The sequence below is a fragment of the Alligator mississippiensis genome, chromosome 6 (genome assembly GCF_030867095.1).
Source record: "Alligator mississippiensis isolate rAllMis1 chromosome 6, rAllMis1, whole genome shotgun sequence".
In the NCBI taxonomy this organism is placed as follows: Eukaryota; Metazoa; Chordata; order Crocodylia; family Alligatoridae; genus Alligator; species Alligator mississippiensis.
Genome location: NC_081829.1, coordinates 44,155,348 through 44,173,004, shown reverse-complemented (window position 1 = coordinate 44,173,004; position 17,657 = coordinate 44,155,348).

The following is a 17,657-nucleotide window of genomic DNA, read 5'->3' as shown; positions in this document are numbered from 1 at the left end:
GGGAAGGTTAAGGTGAGAGAGAAAGTGAAAGTGTAGGGAGTGAAAGTTGCCAGAACCAGGATTAGAACCTGTAGAATAAAGAGAAGCTCACTAAGGAATTGAAGCTTGGGGTTACTTTAGATTAATTGATTAAAGAACAATGCCCAAAGCCTGTGGAACACAGGAGTGATGCTGGAGAGAAACTGGCACAAAGACTGGGACTGAAGCTGGAGCTACAGGGCAGCCAAAAGGTAGGTGGGGAGAGAGAAACTGGGACTAGGGCTACAAGGGAATCAGAGAGGGTGTGGAAGGAAGTGGGAGCTGGCTCAGGGAACCATGGGTGTTGGAGAGGGACTGCCAGGGAGCTCAAGAAGCTATGTGGGGAGGGCGCAGCGAGGGGCTGCCCATGCTGGGAGCTGGAGAAGGGTTCCAGCTGCTGGGAAAACTGTGGGGCAGCCCAGAGGAGCCACGGGGAGGTTGGTGGCAGGCCAGATGGCTGTAGGGGAGCGGCGGTGACTAGAGAGGGTGTGTGGAAAGCTGGGGAACAGAGAGAGAGGGGACAGGAAAGGTCAGGAAGAAAGGGCAGAGAGACATAGGAAGAGGCAGCAGGAGGCAGAAAGGAGCAGGGCCAGGAGGCTAAAGGCTGCAGAAACGATGGGAAGGGCTGCAGAAAGACACAGGAAGGAAGCTGTGAACAGCAGGAGTGGGGCCAGGACACTAAAAGGTGGCAGAAATGGTAGGAAAGTCTGCAGAAAGACACAAGAAGGAGGCAGTGGATGGTGGAAGTGGGGCCAGGAGGCTAAAAGCACCAGAAATGGTGGGAAGGCAGGAAGGGATGCAGAAAGACATGGGAAGGACGTGGTTGATGGCAGGAGTGGGGCCTGGAGGCTAAAAGCAGAAGAAATGGCAGAAATGGCTGTGGAAAGACACAGGAAGGAGGCGGTGGACAGTGGGAACAGGGCCGGGAGGCTAAAAGCCGACAGAAATGGTGGGAAGTGCTGAAAGGTGGCAGAAGAGGGGAGACAGAAGTGAGAGGAAATGAGGGTGGGGTGGGGCTGCAGCCTAGAGAGAGAGAGAGAGAGAGAGAGAGACTGGGATTTAAGATAGGGAAGGGACCAGGGTTCAGTAAAACACGACCGAACTTAGGGTTGCAAATGACAGTGGTTTTATTGAACAGGGGAGATGGTGACACAATATCTTATTGGTTCCTTTGCCCCACACACATACATGCACACACAATGACAGTAGGGGTTAAAGAGTCTTGGTGCAGAGGTTGAAGTCCAGGAGGAGAGAGAGAGAGAGAGAGAGAGTCCAAATTGTAAGAGGAAGTGTGCGGGTGATATATACGTATCCCAGGCTGAAAGTCAATCCTCAATGGCCAGTTGGGGTCTCCTTCAGCTCAGTGTTGTGCAGAGGGGGTCACCAACAGGGCATCTGGGGTGGATAGCTGGCATGACATGGAGCTGGTCTGGTCTGGATGGAAAATGGCATTCCCACTGGGTCTGTCTTCACAGCTCCCTTTTATAGGAACAGACCTTCAATGACCCCAGGCATGCCCAGGCAAAGGTCAGCCCCTGTGCACTGAGCATGTGCATTCCAGGTCAGGACATGCAGTTTCAGGTGTCTGTAATGGTGGGTTGGGTGGCTTCTGCAGCAGTCTTTGTTTTCCAAACCTTGAGCCGGGGAGGGTCAATGCAGGGTGATGGCTGGGTCACTGAGTTGATGGTTCAGTCATTCAGAGGGAGCTATTTTTAGACCTACTGCCATTGTCTCTCAAGTACGCGCATTCATCCCCATTCATTCAGGAACCAAGTTACATAGGAGGATGAGTCACACAGTTACTACAGAGTTACAGTAGGGTATGCCCAGGCAGGGGACACAGGATGGAGATGTGACAAACAAAATGGAAACTTGACATGACTTTCGTTAACTTACATGTGTAGTCCTAAATCATATAGTATCAGTAAAAAAGTAATATAGAACAGTAAAAATCAATATAAACATCATAATTATACAATAATATAAAACAGTAGATATCCATAACAGGGCACTTATTTGAGAGGAAAGTGAAAAAATAAATAAAACAAAAACAATTTGCTACCAAAATAAAATGCTGAAGCTTATCCTATGTCTTAGCTCACTTATACTGATCTATAGGGAATAGAGGGGGAGAGAAAAAGTGAAAAATGGTTGGGGAAGGGAAGTGAATGCATATCTATATATACCTATATCTATATCTACATAGATAGATAGATAGATATTGATATATTTAGAAAGAAAAAGAAGAAAAACTAGGGGTTATGTTACAGAATATGGCCCTGGATTTTCTGAGCTGCAATCTTGCATCCAATGTAGTAAATTGTGCTACCATCTCTTCTAGTTTCCTGGCAGCCTGAGGAATGCTGGGAGGAAGTGAAGCAGTAGAAACTAGAATAAAAAAGAGAAGGCCAGTGTGTCCTGGGTGAACCACAGGGATTCCAACCAACCTGTGAACTGACAGATTAGTAGTGACACTGATGGAGCAAGTTCCAGTCAAGTGTGATAGCTTCTAAGAGGAAACAGCTTTGTTTCGCCTTGACTGTTGCTCTCTGATAATCTGGAAAACTGGATTAGAATTCAAAGCATCATTGGTTTTGGACATTAATCAAATACACAAGATTTTCTTCAGCTTGCTCTGATCTTCGGAGTCTTTAATCTTGCAATTTACTTTAATTTGGTTTATCTATACTATATTCCCCCACCCCTCCAGAAAAAACAGACAACAGGAGCTTAGAGGGGAGTTGCCCTGACCAGTTGATACATATGGAAATAGCTTGCTTGAGGTCTTTCTGCAAGGAAAAAGGACAGGCTCTTGCTCTCTCTAATTTATTTTCCCTTATGAAAAATAAGCTGATGACTTTCTTTTGATAAAAGCAAGTGGCTGAGCAACCAAAGGAAAAAAAAAAAGAGTTACTAAACAGGAACACAGTTTCTCTTTCCCTTAAATTGCTATATAAAACATGGTCTACACTGTTGTGGGATCTCTATGTCAATGCAAAACTGGGGTCTATTTTTGTAAAGGCTCTTTGCAGCAACTGAATCAACAAAATCCTACCAGACAATCTTGTTCTGCTCCAGAGCACAGGCTTCAGTTGTTTTCCAAGACATCAAATTCATTGTTCTACACACCATAAACAATTGGATTGCACAGATGTAAGCACAAATAAAAGTCAAGACACCTGCTACTCAGGCAGGTTAAAGCCAGATTTTTCAGATCTAAGTTCCATGAGTCAGATGAGATTCAGCTATGGCAGTGATCCTTAATAGGCACAATTTGCTGCCAAGGCTCCCAGATAAGCATGTATTCTATACGACCCTTTAGACTGCAAACTGCTCCTTCCTTCATTCTGTTGCTCATGTCTCCCTCAAATTCCTCCACACACTTTTTTTTTTTTTTTGGTGGGGAGGGGTATCTTGTAGTGCAGGAACTACAACTATGCCTAACTTTAAAATATTATTGAAATAGACAAAGTTTCCTTAAATATCTCTCCTTTTGCACACCCAGGCAAGGGGTAGTATAGTAGGCCTACCCTGTCCAGTCAGTTTGTAAAGTCCACTAAGTATCAGGCTGGCATGCCTCTGGCATCCCCAATCTATTCCCTATCTCCAATCTTTCCCCCTCCAAGTGCCCAGTTCGGTAAATGGTCTCCTGGATTTGCATACTACCTTCCACCCAAATGGGGGAGGAAGTCATCCTTGTCTGGATCAGCCTCCCACTTTGTGCTTCAAGGATATTGATCATGACTTCCTGCCTCTCCCATAGTCAAACCCATGCCTTGAGGGTGTTATCCAATGTCATCTTTAGGAGGATTCTCACCCTCACTAACTCTAAAATTGTCATGGACTACAAACACCATGGGGTTTTTGCCATTTTTTGGTCTCCATGACTTTTTCTTTTGCTGAACTCTATCTGTCACAGGCCTATTCTATCAGGAACTCCAGTCGTCCCTGGGCTTAGGAATTCCAGTTCTCCCTGGTTTCAATCTTCTCCCTAGTATCTGCCCTGCCTGGGGCAGGGGTTCTATCCCTGGTTGTGCTTCACTGGCACAACCAGTGCCTCACTGTGGCCTCCACACTCCTCTTGCATCTTTCAAGCCCCTGCAGTTCTCAGCAGTCCCTTTAAGGCCACACCTCTCACTCCAAGCATCCAAATATCTCCAGGTAGGTTGTGCTGCTATTGCTGTCATCTATTCCCAAACTCTTAGCTTCCCAGCCATTGGACTTCCCAGCAGTGTGCAATATAAAACACTCCTGTGTACATACACAAATTCCTGGGCTGGGGACAGCCATTCAAAAAGCCTGAGCCTTAATTGATTCAATCTTCGCAGACTCTGAGCAGTGCCAGCTCTTAGCTGCTTAGTGCTAACATCTAACCTGCCTAGGATGAACTGATTGGCAAGTACACAGACATTTCCTCTGCATTGAGGAAATGCAGGCACATACACCATGAACCCTACCTGGCATGTGGTATGCTAGCTAATGCTCAAAGGTGTCTCTATGTGTGTCTCCAATTTCAGTGGGACAGGACAAAGGCAGACAGGACAGTGTCCACTTAGGGCTTTTTGTTTCTAATCAACAGGTCAGCTAGTAATGCCTTTCTGTTCCTTCCTTGGAAAAACCTGTTTAAGAGCTTAAATTAATGAGAAAGGCTTTTGTTTTCTTGATGGGCTGCTAAACTCTGTATTATTAGCTCCCTGATGGCTCCCTCACCTTCAGGTTTGCTGCAGACATTATGAAGAAGCAGGGAGATGGAGATTGAAAAGCTCAGTATCATCAACAGATGCATGAACTCCACCCCCCACCCTTTGCCTCAGAATGCCAGCTAGGGTCTGGGATCTGGCAACACTCCCACCCCTTGAGCAGCAAGCATAGAAAAGCCTGGGACTGTGCAGGCAGGGTTGGGGTTTAAACCTTTCCCTAATTAGAGGTCCTGCCAGGGCCTGGCCACACCATCCCCCCCTCAGCTCAGCACTGTGGAATGGAAAGGAAGACTCTGTCCTGTCTCCCTTTGTCCTGTCCCAATGAAATTGGAGACACAGACACCTCTCAGTATGCGGCATGCTAGCTAATGCTGAGGGTCCATGGGGCTGGGGTCCATGCTGTGGGAGAAGAGAGGGAGGAAGGGGGTGCAGGGAGAAGCCAGGCAGACCATGCTGTGCCTTTAGTATCCACTGGAGTTCCAGCTAGGGACCAGAGGGGTGCAGCCAGCCCTGTTCTCTGGAGAAGAGACCCCTGCCCAGGGCTGCAAACCATCTGGGATGCTAGGAGACTCTGGTGTAATTTAAACCAGAAAGGGGTCTGGCACAGATATCACATAAACTGGTTTGACCCAAATCAGCTAAGTCTGATACTACTTTCAACCCAGTTTATCTTAAACCAGTTTTAGTCTTTTTGAAACTGGTTTATGTTTACTGAACTTATTTTCTTTTACAGGTTTAAACCAGTTTCTGATCACTTAAACCAGTTTATGTGTAATGTCTGTCCCTAGCTCTGGAGTTCTTACTCCCCATCCAGGTAGAGCTCTCTCTTTCTCTCCTCCCCCTTTTTTGCCTAGCTTCCACCCAGACTTTTAACACACCTGAGGGTACTCTCCACCCATTGCCTGTTTTTTCTTAAAGAGTAAGTGTCCTGGCTCACTGCCACAGGGACTTGCTCACTACCTTACCAACTCCTACTTCTCTCCCTCTCTTACCTTTGGCTGTGTACTGGGTTCTTTGTTAGAGGTGTCGGGACCCAGGGCAGCCGGCCAGCAGCTCTCCCTGACTCCCACCCAGGCAGATAAGGGTCCGGGGCCTTAGAAGGCCGTCAGGTGGGTACTTGTGACGCGTGGAGTGGAATTAATTAGGCAGACGCTTATCGGTTGCAAAGCAAGATTGTTTACTCACGTCAAGGTGGTGTAAGACGGAGGTCAGAGATACTTAGTTAGTTACAGCTTAGAGATCGTCATTCAGTTATTCTGTAGATGTATATATACGGGCCGGCGGTCGGCTTATCGGGCATGCGGGGCAAGGGTACGCCAGGGAGGTAGCAGTGGGAAGACGCTGACAACTGATTAATTTGTCAGATTTACTCCAAGGTGTGGGCAGAGTTGTCTTCGACTTTGCGAAAAATGTAAGCGGGTTTTGTTTGTATGATAGCCAATTGTTTTTCGCCATGACATAAATCTAATTATAATCGCCAATTATCTAGTGGTCTTCGCTAGGGTGTTATTTTCACAGGGTTACTCCTTGTTTTCTTTGACCAATTATAATGATTTATATAAAGCAAAGAAGGCAAAAGTTTTTATCTCTGTTAGTGGCGCAGCAATAAATTTCTTTTTGACATGCGCAGAAAAAAGCGGTTACTATCATTATTGTTAACCCTTAGTTAACCTAGTGCAGAAAAAACTGTTTTAAATGGTTATTACTTGTTTGTGACATGGGCACTACTTAATTTGGTTGTGACAAGAGGCAGGCATGTTTCTGGCTCCAAATATATGGGCTTTACTAAGGATTTAATTATAGCCCCATACAGGGGAAAATGAGGTCACCATATTCAAAGAGCACTGTAGCCGGACCATACATCTTTCTCCATTGCTGATTCTTAAAATCAGGAACAAATAATTTGCCATAAGTCTGAATATATTGTATTTGTGCATGGCTTTTTAGTTGATTCTCAGATGCCTTGAATTCTTAATACTTATCTGTAGTACACTTTTTGTGTGCGTCTTGCTTTACATTTTCATTATATTCATTTCACCACTTAGTCACATTGTGTTGTATTACCATGTAACACCAGGAATCAGAGCTTAATAATGGAACAGACACAAACACTTTAAGCTGTCCCCATTTCACTATTTAGTGCATTACATCATGGCTGCATACAAGCTTTACATTTGTACCAGGAGAATCACAATTCTTCTAGTAGAAAATCTAAGTGTATAAATGTTCACACAGTCACCCTTGGATCAAAAATCGCAGGTCCAGTAGAAAATTAACCCCGTCCCAGATCCAGGGAGATAATTTCTAACTCAAGAGACCCGGAATCCAGGGCCACATCCAGGGAGCACATGCCTGTTGCAGCATCTCAAAGCTGTTTGAGATGCTGCAACAGGCATGCTGGGAATGAAAATATGTTCCCTACACTGCATATTTGCATTGTGGATTCTAAATTTGATCCTGGGAAATCTTGGTATCAAACCCCCTCCCCAAACAAAACAACAACAAAAAACCCACATGGACAAATGGTGCAGGGCATGCTCCTGAGGTTGTGTACTCCAGAGAAATGCTCTAGCAACTGGTCAGAGCATCTCTATGCTTGCCATATGCCCCTGCTGGTGCAGCACACTGCTCAGTGTAATGGAGTAAATAGGAGTGGGGCAAGGCTGGCAGCAGTGAATCAGACCCAGACTCTGTCCCCAGTAAGTAGGAACATAGGGTAGGAGGACTGTGGGTGTGGGGGACTATGTGGGAGAGGTGGGTCAGCCACCTGCCTCCCCAAACAGTGCACACACCCCCGACCCCAACAGCAGCAGCAGCAGCTGCCATTGGGGCACTCATGGCCAGCTCCTGGCAGAGACCCTTGGTGGCTGCACATGGTGCCAGCCCAGTCCACTGGTGCACATCCTCAACCAAGACCAAGTCTGCTCTTGCTGTCACCTGGGTTTTTGGCCCCACACACAGAAGCTGTGCACCCTCTGGCCCAACCAGGTCCTGCTTTCATGGAGCCGCCCCACATGGGGAGCATGAAGGCAGGACCTGGCCTGGCCCCAGTGCACACAGCTCTTGTGTGTGGTGACAGCAAGAGCTGGCCTTGTTTTTTTTCTGGAGGGCTTGCACCAGGTCACTGCTGCATAAATGGTTGCTGTTGCTGTTGGGCAGGTGGGGGGACTGTGTACTGTGTGGGGGGCACCCACCCCTCCCACATAGACCCCTATCTCCACAGACTCCCACCTTCACACACTTCCCGCATACCTAAAGTCCCCCTACCCCCACGCAGTCCCCATGCACTCAAAACCCCCTCACAATACACCCACAAGCCTCACCCCCACAAACCCTACATCCACCCACAAACAGTCCCCACAAACCCCACCCCTACCTCCACACCCCTTCCTCCTTCAAACTCCACATCCAATACAAATCTCACACCCTGCATGCCCAACTGCCAGATGGGACAGTACCTGCGGGTGGGAACTGTGGCTGTAGGGGCAACTGCCACACTGCAGCCCTGCCCCATGCTTAAACTGGTGCTGGGACATGCAGTCCCAGACTGGGGTGGGGACAACTTCTGGTCCCAGAAACCACTTGGGAAATGTGATAGGATGCAGGTAGGAGTAGAGGTGGCAGCAGGTGAGAGAGAGAGAGAGAGAGAGAGATGGGGGTTGGGGATGAAGTCCTTCTCCAGCTAGGAGAAGCTGCCAGAGCTGGGCTTAGAGTTCACCTGCCCCCAGCCCCCCTAGAGCAACCTGTACAGGGGGAGGCAAGCCTGGAATGGAAGAGGCTCTCTCAGCCCAGTCCCTGAGCTTGGAGGGCTTCCCAGGAACAGCATAGGGATCGCAGGGACCTGGGAACAGACACAGGTAACTGGCACTGCTCAGAGCCACAAAGCAGCAGGTGGGACAGCTGAAGCTGGACTCATGTCCTGCTGCTAGAATTGGAGCTGCTGCTGGGAGGGAGCTAGTGGAGGCAGTCATGGGCTAGGGGTCAAAAGTGAGGGGCACTGGTGGGGCTTTGGGTTGGGAGTGAGGATAAAGGGCTTAAGCAGGGACAGGGTACTGGCTGCTAAGTGCCCCACATCCTCATGAATGAAGGGGACAAGGGCAGCTCTGATTTTTCTATGACAATAACACCAAAAGAAAATGCCAAAGTGTATAGATATTTAGAATTAATTTTATTATGATGATGGAGGCACTGGTAGGCTTCCAAATTGTTTTAAAATTGTAAGTATATCAATAAAACATTGCCCAACTGATCTCATATCTATATCTATATCGTGGTGTTTCATTTTAATTGCAGAAGAACATGGATTTGGGATTTTTTAATGAGAGAGTTTGCAGGGGAGGGTACTGTAGAATTTTCAATTTTTAAACAGGAAACACCAAGATCTCTGCTGGTGAGGCAGGTGGTAAGACCCATGCACAGGAGCCTGCCAGGGCCTGGGTGGAGAGAAAACAAGGTGGCTGACCACCTGGCCATTTGGGGTCAGAAGGACATGCTTTGACATTTCAAAGTGGGCCACCGCAACTAGCACATCTTTTGGACAATAGCTGCCCAGATGGCAGGACACGGGTACCAGATGACATGATAGCAGTGCTACCTGAAGGCCAACTGTGCAGCCACAGTCCACTGGAAGCTGGTCCAGAGGTGCAGGCTACTCTGCTGCAGTTCCTCTACCACAGCCTAGGCAGCTGTGTGGTCCCTGTCTGGGTCTGGCAGCTACACAGCCATGGGGCCTCAGGTCCAAGGAGGTGAATGATATCACAGGTGGCAGTTGGTCACAACCGGGCAGCAGCCCCTACTGCCAGACTGCTGCAGTGGGTAAAGGGTACAGGGGCCATTCTAGGTTAAGGCTGCTTCAGCAGTCCAGCTGGCACAAGGGGCTAGTGTCCCAAGATACTAACTGGCTAAGCCTCAGAAGCTCCCTGAGCTGCTTGCCAGGGCAGCTTTTTATACTGTTGATTCACAGATTCATAGATGTTAGGGTCGGAAGGGACCTCAATAGATCATCGAGTCCGACCCCCTGCATAAGCAGAAAAGAGTGCTGGGTCTAGATGACCCCAGCTAGATACTCATCTAACCTCCTCTTACTCATCTAACCTCCTCTAAGGTCAGCACAGGTGCTGGTCCCAGCCTCTAGCTCACCCTGGCTGAAGATCTGGGAGGAGATGGGCAGGGTCAGTTTTCCATAAGAGGCAAAATCTGCCCCACACCAAAACCCATGCTCAGGCATGTGTCCAGAGGCACAAATCCCCAGGACAAATTTGTGTTGCTGCGATTTGAGTCGTGGATGTGCCTGAGGGGTGCCTCCTCATGAGCAGGAGCATGCATTTCCCTGAGGACAACCAGGCATGCCCCTGAACACACGCTCTGGCACATAGCAAGTTACAATAGGCGGGGCAAGGGAGGCTGGGGCCAGTACCTGGGTTGGCCCCAGCAGCCTTACCTGGGGTCCTGGGAGCCTCCTACAGCTTCAGTAGCAGCAATACAGGCATAATGCCACCACGTTGTTACCTTTCAGCTCCATGTTCTTGGGGAACCCTGGCACAGGACACAGCCTGTCTGACTCACAAAGGATTCATCGCCCCCCTCCCCTCCTCTACATAAACGAAACTGATTAAGATGCAGTGGGAGACACACCTAAGACCCTCAAGATAAGGGTGACAAGAGTGAAACAACTGCCCTAGGTCTCATTTGCATCCAGATGGAACCAGATGATCATTCATTTACATGAGACCTAGAGAACAGAAAGCCTGAAGCAGAGACTGCAGTGAATTCTGGGATCAGAGAAGCAGGGGAACACTGAATGATGGGGAATCTGTGCTCCAAATGTTAATCAACCCACATTTACACACACCCAGCTCAGCATTTATCAGACCAGTTCTAATCTGGATTTACAAAGGACTCCCCCCAACACACACACACCTCTAAGAAGAAGTAAAGTTTAATAGGGATCTCGGGTCGTACATTCCTCAGTTCCACTATGGGAGGTCTACTTAAACTTGATTGACTAAAACTTGGTTGCCAGGTTAGGGAATGCTGAGGCAAGAGACCGAGTCAGAGTGGGTATGGGCAACATTTGAACAATGGTAAAGAGTTCATCACAGTGTCCTGCCCATTGGACCACAAGCATTGTCATACTTTTCCCGGGATGAATGGTGGAAGTCCTCTCCGCCCAAAGGTTATGATCGTTCCTATAATTTCCTTAAGTCTGTTATAGTAAGATATGGAAAAGTTGTGCTAAGCCGAGGCTTGTTCACAACAAGTAAAAATCCAAAACCCTGATGCTGCAAGCTATCTATTCTTTCTGAAGAAACCACGAGATATCCCATCAGTATATCTGCTATCCATAGGAATTTCAAGCTGGTTCTCAAGTGCCTGCGTACTCCCTAACCTTATGTGTTTCCTGATTATAAATCAGTTTCTTGAGATGTTCCAAACCAAATAACCCCTTGTCAATAGAAAATACAATGATTTACACTATTAAGAATGCTTTGAAGAAGCTGAACTGAGGGTATAAAAATCTGTAAAAAAAGCAGCACTGTGGGTACTGACACCATCCACTGTTGTTCTCGGGATGCTGGAAGAACAGAGCATCTCCCTTCAAGGATTATGGTACGAACTTTACCTATCAGCTTTAAAACCTGAGTGCCTTGGACTGGTGAGATCCCAGTGTTCTCTCTCTCTTTTCTCTCTAGGCATAGATTTCTGAACCTGAATTGTATTAGTTAAGCTTGAGCTAAGTTTCCCCAAATACTTAGTGAAACAGGGTAATAGTGTAATTGTCTGTGTTTGTTTTTCTTTTGCATGCCTATTACTACTAGTACCATTATATATTTCATATACTTAGCAATAAATAACTGTTATAGTCAAACTGGTAGTAATTGGGTATATTTTTCCTTCTCTGCTTCTCTTTCCTCCCGTGCTCTGCAGCAACACTTCTTTTACCTAAGCTAAAGATCCATGTGAAGCCCAAAAATACTGTGGGATCTGCTCATCAAGACGCTAAAGATTGGGATGTGCTGAGTTTGAAACACATAAGGGGATCAGCTTGTACAGGCTGATTGACCCAATTTGGCTCAGACATGCCCTAATGAACTGAATGCTGGCCCATGAGGGTGTCAGCTGGACACCCAGCTGGATTCAGAGGTCCTCTGTTCACCTGTGTGCTTGTGTCTGACTGCAGTTTATTGTTGCTCTTATGAACTGATTCTTGGCATAGGAGGGTGTCAGCCTGTCTATGCTGATCAACCCGGCCGGGTCAGGCATGTCACGTTAATTTGTGTGTGTTTGTGCGTATGATTGATTTGGTGACTGGAGGAACCCAGCCCCATTGAAACTGAATCCTGCAAGATAGCTCCATTGGGGGTGAGGACTTGCAGAAGAGAGAGATACAGCTCCATATAGAAACACAAGTAACACATTGATATAATTGACAAGACCCTAGACATGTATCCCTACTAAATGAGCACACCCCAAGGTGATGGGCAAATCTGGTAACAACATGTGCCATCCTGTTTGTTTATTTTTTTAATGCATTTTTTTTTTTTGACACTGGGATTTTCCAGGGTAAAAAATCCCCACTCCACTGCAAATTAGCAATGTGATGAATGCATGGCATTTGCAGTGTATTTAGTTTGTAGCACCACTGTTGGGTTTGTGGTGCCACACACTGCACACACACTCATCTGGATGTGCCTTGTTGCTTTAATTGAGGATGGAGCAAACACCTCTCCTCCACTTCCTCAGGGCCAGGAAAGATCAAATACTTTCACCAGCCTTGCATTGCTCTCCAGGGCTTCAGGGAGAGTTCTGCAGTAGTGGTGTCCTCTACACATTGGCCCAAACCCAGATATGGACCCAAACCCAAACTTATACCCTGGAGACTCAAATTTGTATTAGCAGACCAAGATCCAAATGTAGTCCCAGAAATCATCATGTCTGAAACTGACAAAAGAGGAAGAGTGCTCTAGGTCTTCTTTCTCAAAGCTTCAGCACTGGGAGTGGGAATTGTGAGCAAGACTTCAACTGGGATGGGCCAGCCAGACAGCACTGCCCTGTGCACTTGGCTGATCCTGGTCTTTATTCCTTGACAGTCAGGTGAGTCTGCAGAACATTCTGGGATGTGTTCACAGGGGCCTTCCCCTCTAACATTTGTACAGGGATTTCTTGGTAGGTTTTTCTACTGGGAGAAAAAGGCCTTGGGACTTCTTACAAGGTATTTGAACCCTTGTATGTGGCCCATGGCTTACTGATAGAGGAGGTCCCAGAGCAAAATTTGTTTAGAGGAATATTGACATCATATTTTTAGTTGTTCTCAATGACAGGAGAAATATTCATATAAATTAGTTGGGTTTTCAGATGTGCACATTCTCTCCATGAATGCATTCATGTAGGTGGCATGTCTAGAAAGGCATGACAATAATTTTCATCCTTTTAAATTTAGTATACTTTTAAAAGTGTTCTCTTTAAATTCTGAGCCTTTTAATGTGGGTCTAAATCCCATCATTTCAAAGGATAATATTGCCTTAATTGTTTTCAGTTCTGTTGGTGTACTTTCCTACACCACAGGAAAAAGATGACAGTCTTTTTATTATATTATTATTGAATGAAAGAAAAATTGTGTTAGTACACTGTGGGTACATCAACATGTGCAATTAATTTGAAGCAATGAACTCTGGCACATAGTGCATCAGAGTGTATTGCTCCCAGGTGCTGCAATTATACATGTGCCCAAGACCGCAGCAAATTGAGCTGGGTCAGAGAAGCCCAGCTAGCAGGGTGTCCAGGGTGTCAGCCTACCAGCAGCTGCTCCAACCCAGGTCAATGTGCTGTGGGAGGGACTGACTGGGGCATGAGACTGCTCTGGTGTGGGGCTAACTGGCAGGCAGCACCTACCCTGAAGCACCCTCATGTCTGAGTCAGTCATGTCAGGGTCTACACGTGTATTGCTATGCAGTAAACAACATTGCTGCAGGATACTACTTAGGTTAGTTAGTACTCATAAACACATGGCAGCATTTATTAGTTTACTGTAAAACAATAGAGCCACATATGTAGGCATGGAAACTCTACTGCAGAGCTAATTAGGCAGCTGCACAGTAAAGTTCTCATGTAGATGTGCCCTATATTTACTAAAACATGAATGTTACTTTAGAAACATTTCTAAAGTCTCATTGGAATCTTGCTGCTTTGGGACAAATAGATTCATTTTACTAATGAATAAGTATACAACCAATTACTGTAATAAAACTGGAAGACTAGGATGATCACACTATATAAAACACTCTGACAATTTATCTATCATATGTACTTTAGTTGTAAATATTTATATACTTCATACCATGGAAGTGAACTTCTTTGGTATATTTAATAAAAGTATTAAAGCATACTGCCAGATTCTGACATCCTTTAGCCTATTTATTTAGGTGGATGAATGTACTTTGTAATATAATGAAGGATAGCAGAATCTGGCCTTAGTACTAATAGACTCTACTACAGAATTCAGTTGTTGCTAAAACATAAGAAAAACTACTGGGATAGTGTGAATTATGGAATTAATCATGGATGTTTGAGATTTTTGTTTATGAAAACAATATATTTGTTGTGATTTCCAGAAGTCTGTTGCCAGAAGGAGTTACCAAATAGAATTCTAACAGAAGAAATACACAGCATTTCAACTGCCTTTAATGCCATTTATCAAATTCATTGCCATTGCTATTGAACAAAGCAACTCAACTGGTATCCAGAAGCTTATTACATGTAAAATTAAACACAAAGGAAAAAAAAAAAAAAAGACTGAAAAGCTGGACCCATTCGCTCATGCCACTTCTATTGCTCATTAAAAATAAATGATGGATGAGCAAGGAGATCAGTAAAATGTTTTTATTATTGTAATTAACATATAATAAGAGGCTTATTCACTAATGTGACCTTTTATATTGTTAGGCCAAGTCAATACTAAGTTATACTGTAGTCACATAATTCAGCTACAAAAGCACAAAAAAAAAAAAGTTTCTCTCTCTTAACATGCTCACCTTTACATGTCAGTCTTCTACATACCTCAGACATATTATTCCTTTGGTTACTGCTGTCTCTGGGTTTGATCTCTTTAGAGTAGTGAACATTATGTCACTATGTTTCTTATGATAATCAGGAGAAGGAGGTCTTTAGTAGACAACAGATATGCAGGAGTCAAAAATCTACCTCCTATTCCTCAAATGGTGCTACAGAATCACTTGGAAGCAGGAAAGTCCATCAGAAATGGTTCTCTTAAGCCTGATGGCAACTCTCAGTCCTGCACAGATACCAATGTATATTCATTACTAATCCTTTGGATTCTGCCCTCACTGACTCCATATTAGATCTTTCAAGAAATTATTAGAGGCAAATAGGAAGATACTCTGTTGCCCAGATAGCCCTGAGGAGGCCCCCCCTGTTACAACTTCCCAGTGGCACTCCCACCTGTTTCTGGACTAACTGCCTGCCTTCTTGCCAACCACGCCTTGTTGTTAATAGTTTAATTGATCTTAAGAAGTGGGAGGCTGCCCATTTCTTGTCCTGATGCCAGGGGGCACTATCTGCAGCTTGGTTCCTCTCCTACACTGCAGCCCAAGCCTCGCAGATGGCACCAGATGCCCTCACAATCACGGGCCCCACACTAGGCCCCATAATCCTAGTGTTCAGCCCCTCTATGACCCCTCCATTCCAGCAGCCTAATCAGCCTTCATCTTGGGCAGCATAGCACCCTGAACTGCTTCCTCTTCCGGGTGTGGTCCTCCCGGGACCTTTAGCTCACTAGCCCTGGCCCACCTCCAAGCCAGTCAGAACCTCAGGCCCTCAGCTCCTCGGGGTTTCTTGCAGTGGGCTCCTGGTCCTTTAACCCTTCTGGTCCTGACCCCAGTATTGACCAGTCAGGGGAAGTCCAGACAGGCATGAGTCTATGGCCTCACTCTTTCTTTGGGGGTCACCCTCCAGACCCTACAAAGGGGTAACCCACACAGTTGTGGGAGCTAGGGGTTAAGGCACCCTGACCCACCTTTCACCAGGGTGGTAACTGACATAGTATTTCCTCAGGGCTCCTACACCACTGAGAGCCCCACCAGGCCACCCACTCCCAGCAGGGTGCAGCTTTAGGTCATGCCAAGGACCAGGAACCTCCTAACCATCCCCTACAGCACCTACCCTTACCTCCAGATGATACCAGCAGCCCTCCAACCAAGCAATGATGTTGCCTGCCCTCCAATAGTAAAACTGCCCTGTTTATATGGCAGATAAACAGATTCAAAATAGCTGCCCTCATCAGGCACCTGGCAGCTGCCAGGTCCAGGCCCTTAAAGTGGCAAGCACCCACAGTGCCTGGCCACACCAGGCAAAATACCAGAAAAACTGCAAATGTATTCAGGTGATGTTACTCTAATGAGTCCCATCTAAGCATCAAGCCAGGATTCACTCAATCCCTGTTTTAACCAGAAAGTTGAGGCAGTTTAAAAATACTTTTAAACTAAACTAAAAAGGCTGTGTCTAAATACTATGTGGGTGGATAATTAAAGGGCATCAGAAAGCCATACATACAGCTATGCAATTGCACTCAGGTTTGTTATGGGCTCATAAAAGAATAATGGGTTCTGTCTTAAGATACATTTAAATGAATATGACTTATGACCTGACATGAGTGTTCTAGTGTCAGTGGAAACACTCCTACTGACCTTGCTGGTTTTTTTGATCGATACCATATAAACTTATTTATTTATGTATGTATCTATCATAATTGGTGCTTTCCAGCAAACAATAGTACTGCCCCTCCCCCTCCCGCCCTCCTTGCACACACACCTCACGTATTTGGTCTTAAGATTTTTAGATTTGCTGGATTTGTGTGACTACACCACAGTATTCAGCAAACAGCACAACAAGACTGTCTGCCTTCAGTCATTCACTCTGTCCTCTGGGAAATAGCACAGGGTTTTTTCCATCTCATACACTGTTATTCACAATCTGCTGCAGCATTTTTACAAAGCTGGTTCAGATCTTTAGAGCAAGTAGAAGAAGTAAGAGAAATGAATTGTAATTTTTAGTTGCAGCTGCTGTTGTCAGTGTTCAGTGCATTAAGCATGTATTTTGCTTTCATTGCTCTCTCATATAACCTGGAACTATATTAACTGTGAGACACGTGCTTAATATATAGTAATGGAGATATATACTGTTCTTGTTATTTGAAACATCACACATAATACTGGATTCATTTAAATTATACAATGAAATCAAGCTGCACTTTTACCAGTGGCACAGGTTGGGATATCTAAAAGAACTAAAAACATATTATTTCTTTTTCCTTTGGAAAGTTGCTATTCAGAACAAGGCAACAAACAGTACATTATATATATTTTTTTCCTTTGTAGTTTACTTTTTGGGTTACTGTAAATGACTGCCTTCTTCATCCAGCACCCTCCTTCTTCCTCTCCTGTATGCCTTTTGATCATTTTTGTTTGCCTTTGTACCTTATCACAAGCTGTCTGAGCTTCCAAATAACATCTCTGTTCAGTCTGACATCTTTTCTTTTCTTGTATGCCTCTCCCCAGCCTATTGCTGCTCAGTCTTACAGTGAAGTCTGAATATAGAATTTGAAACACTAAAGGGAAATGAAATGAGCCTGACTGCAGGCCACAAAGAATAACTAGAGTGTTGACAACATGTTAAAAATGTAACTACCCACCCAGAGGATGCTGCTATAGAATACTACATTGCTGTCACTAGAATGTGGTTCTCAAAAACACAGGTTTAAAGCCTACCACACTATTGTCCTACCTCCCCCTCAAAATAACATCATATTTTGCCCTTGCAAAAGATCTTCATTTCTTTTTCATGGGATTTTCTCACCCATTTCCTATGTTGGCTCTGTTATAAAATAGGTAAGACAGGACCTGAGATAGTCTTCTCATCCACCTA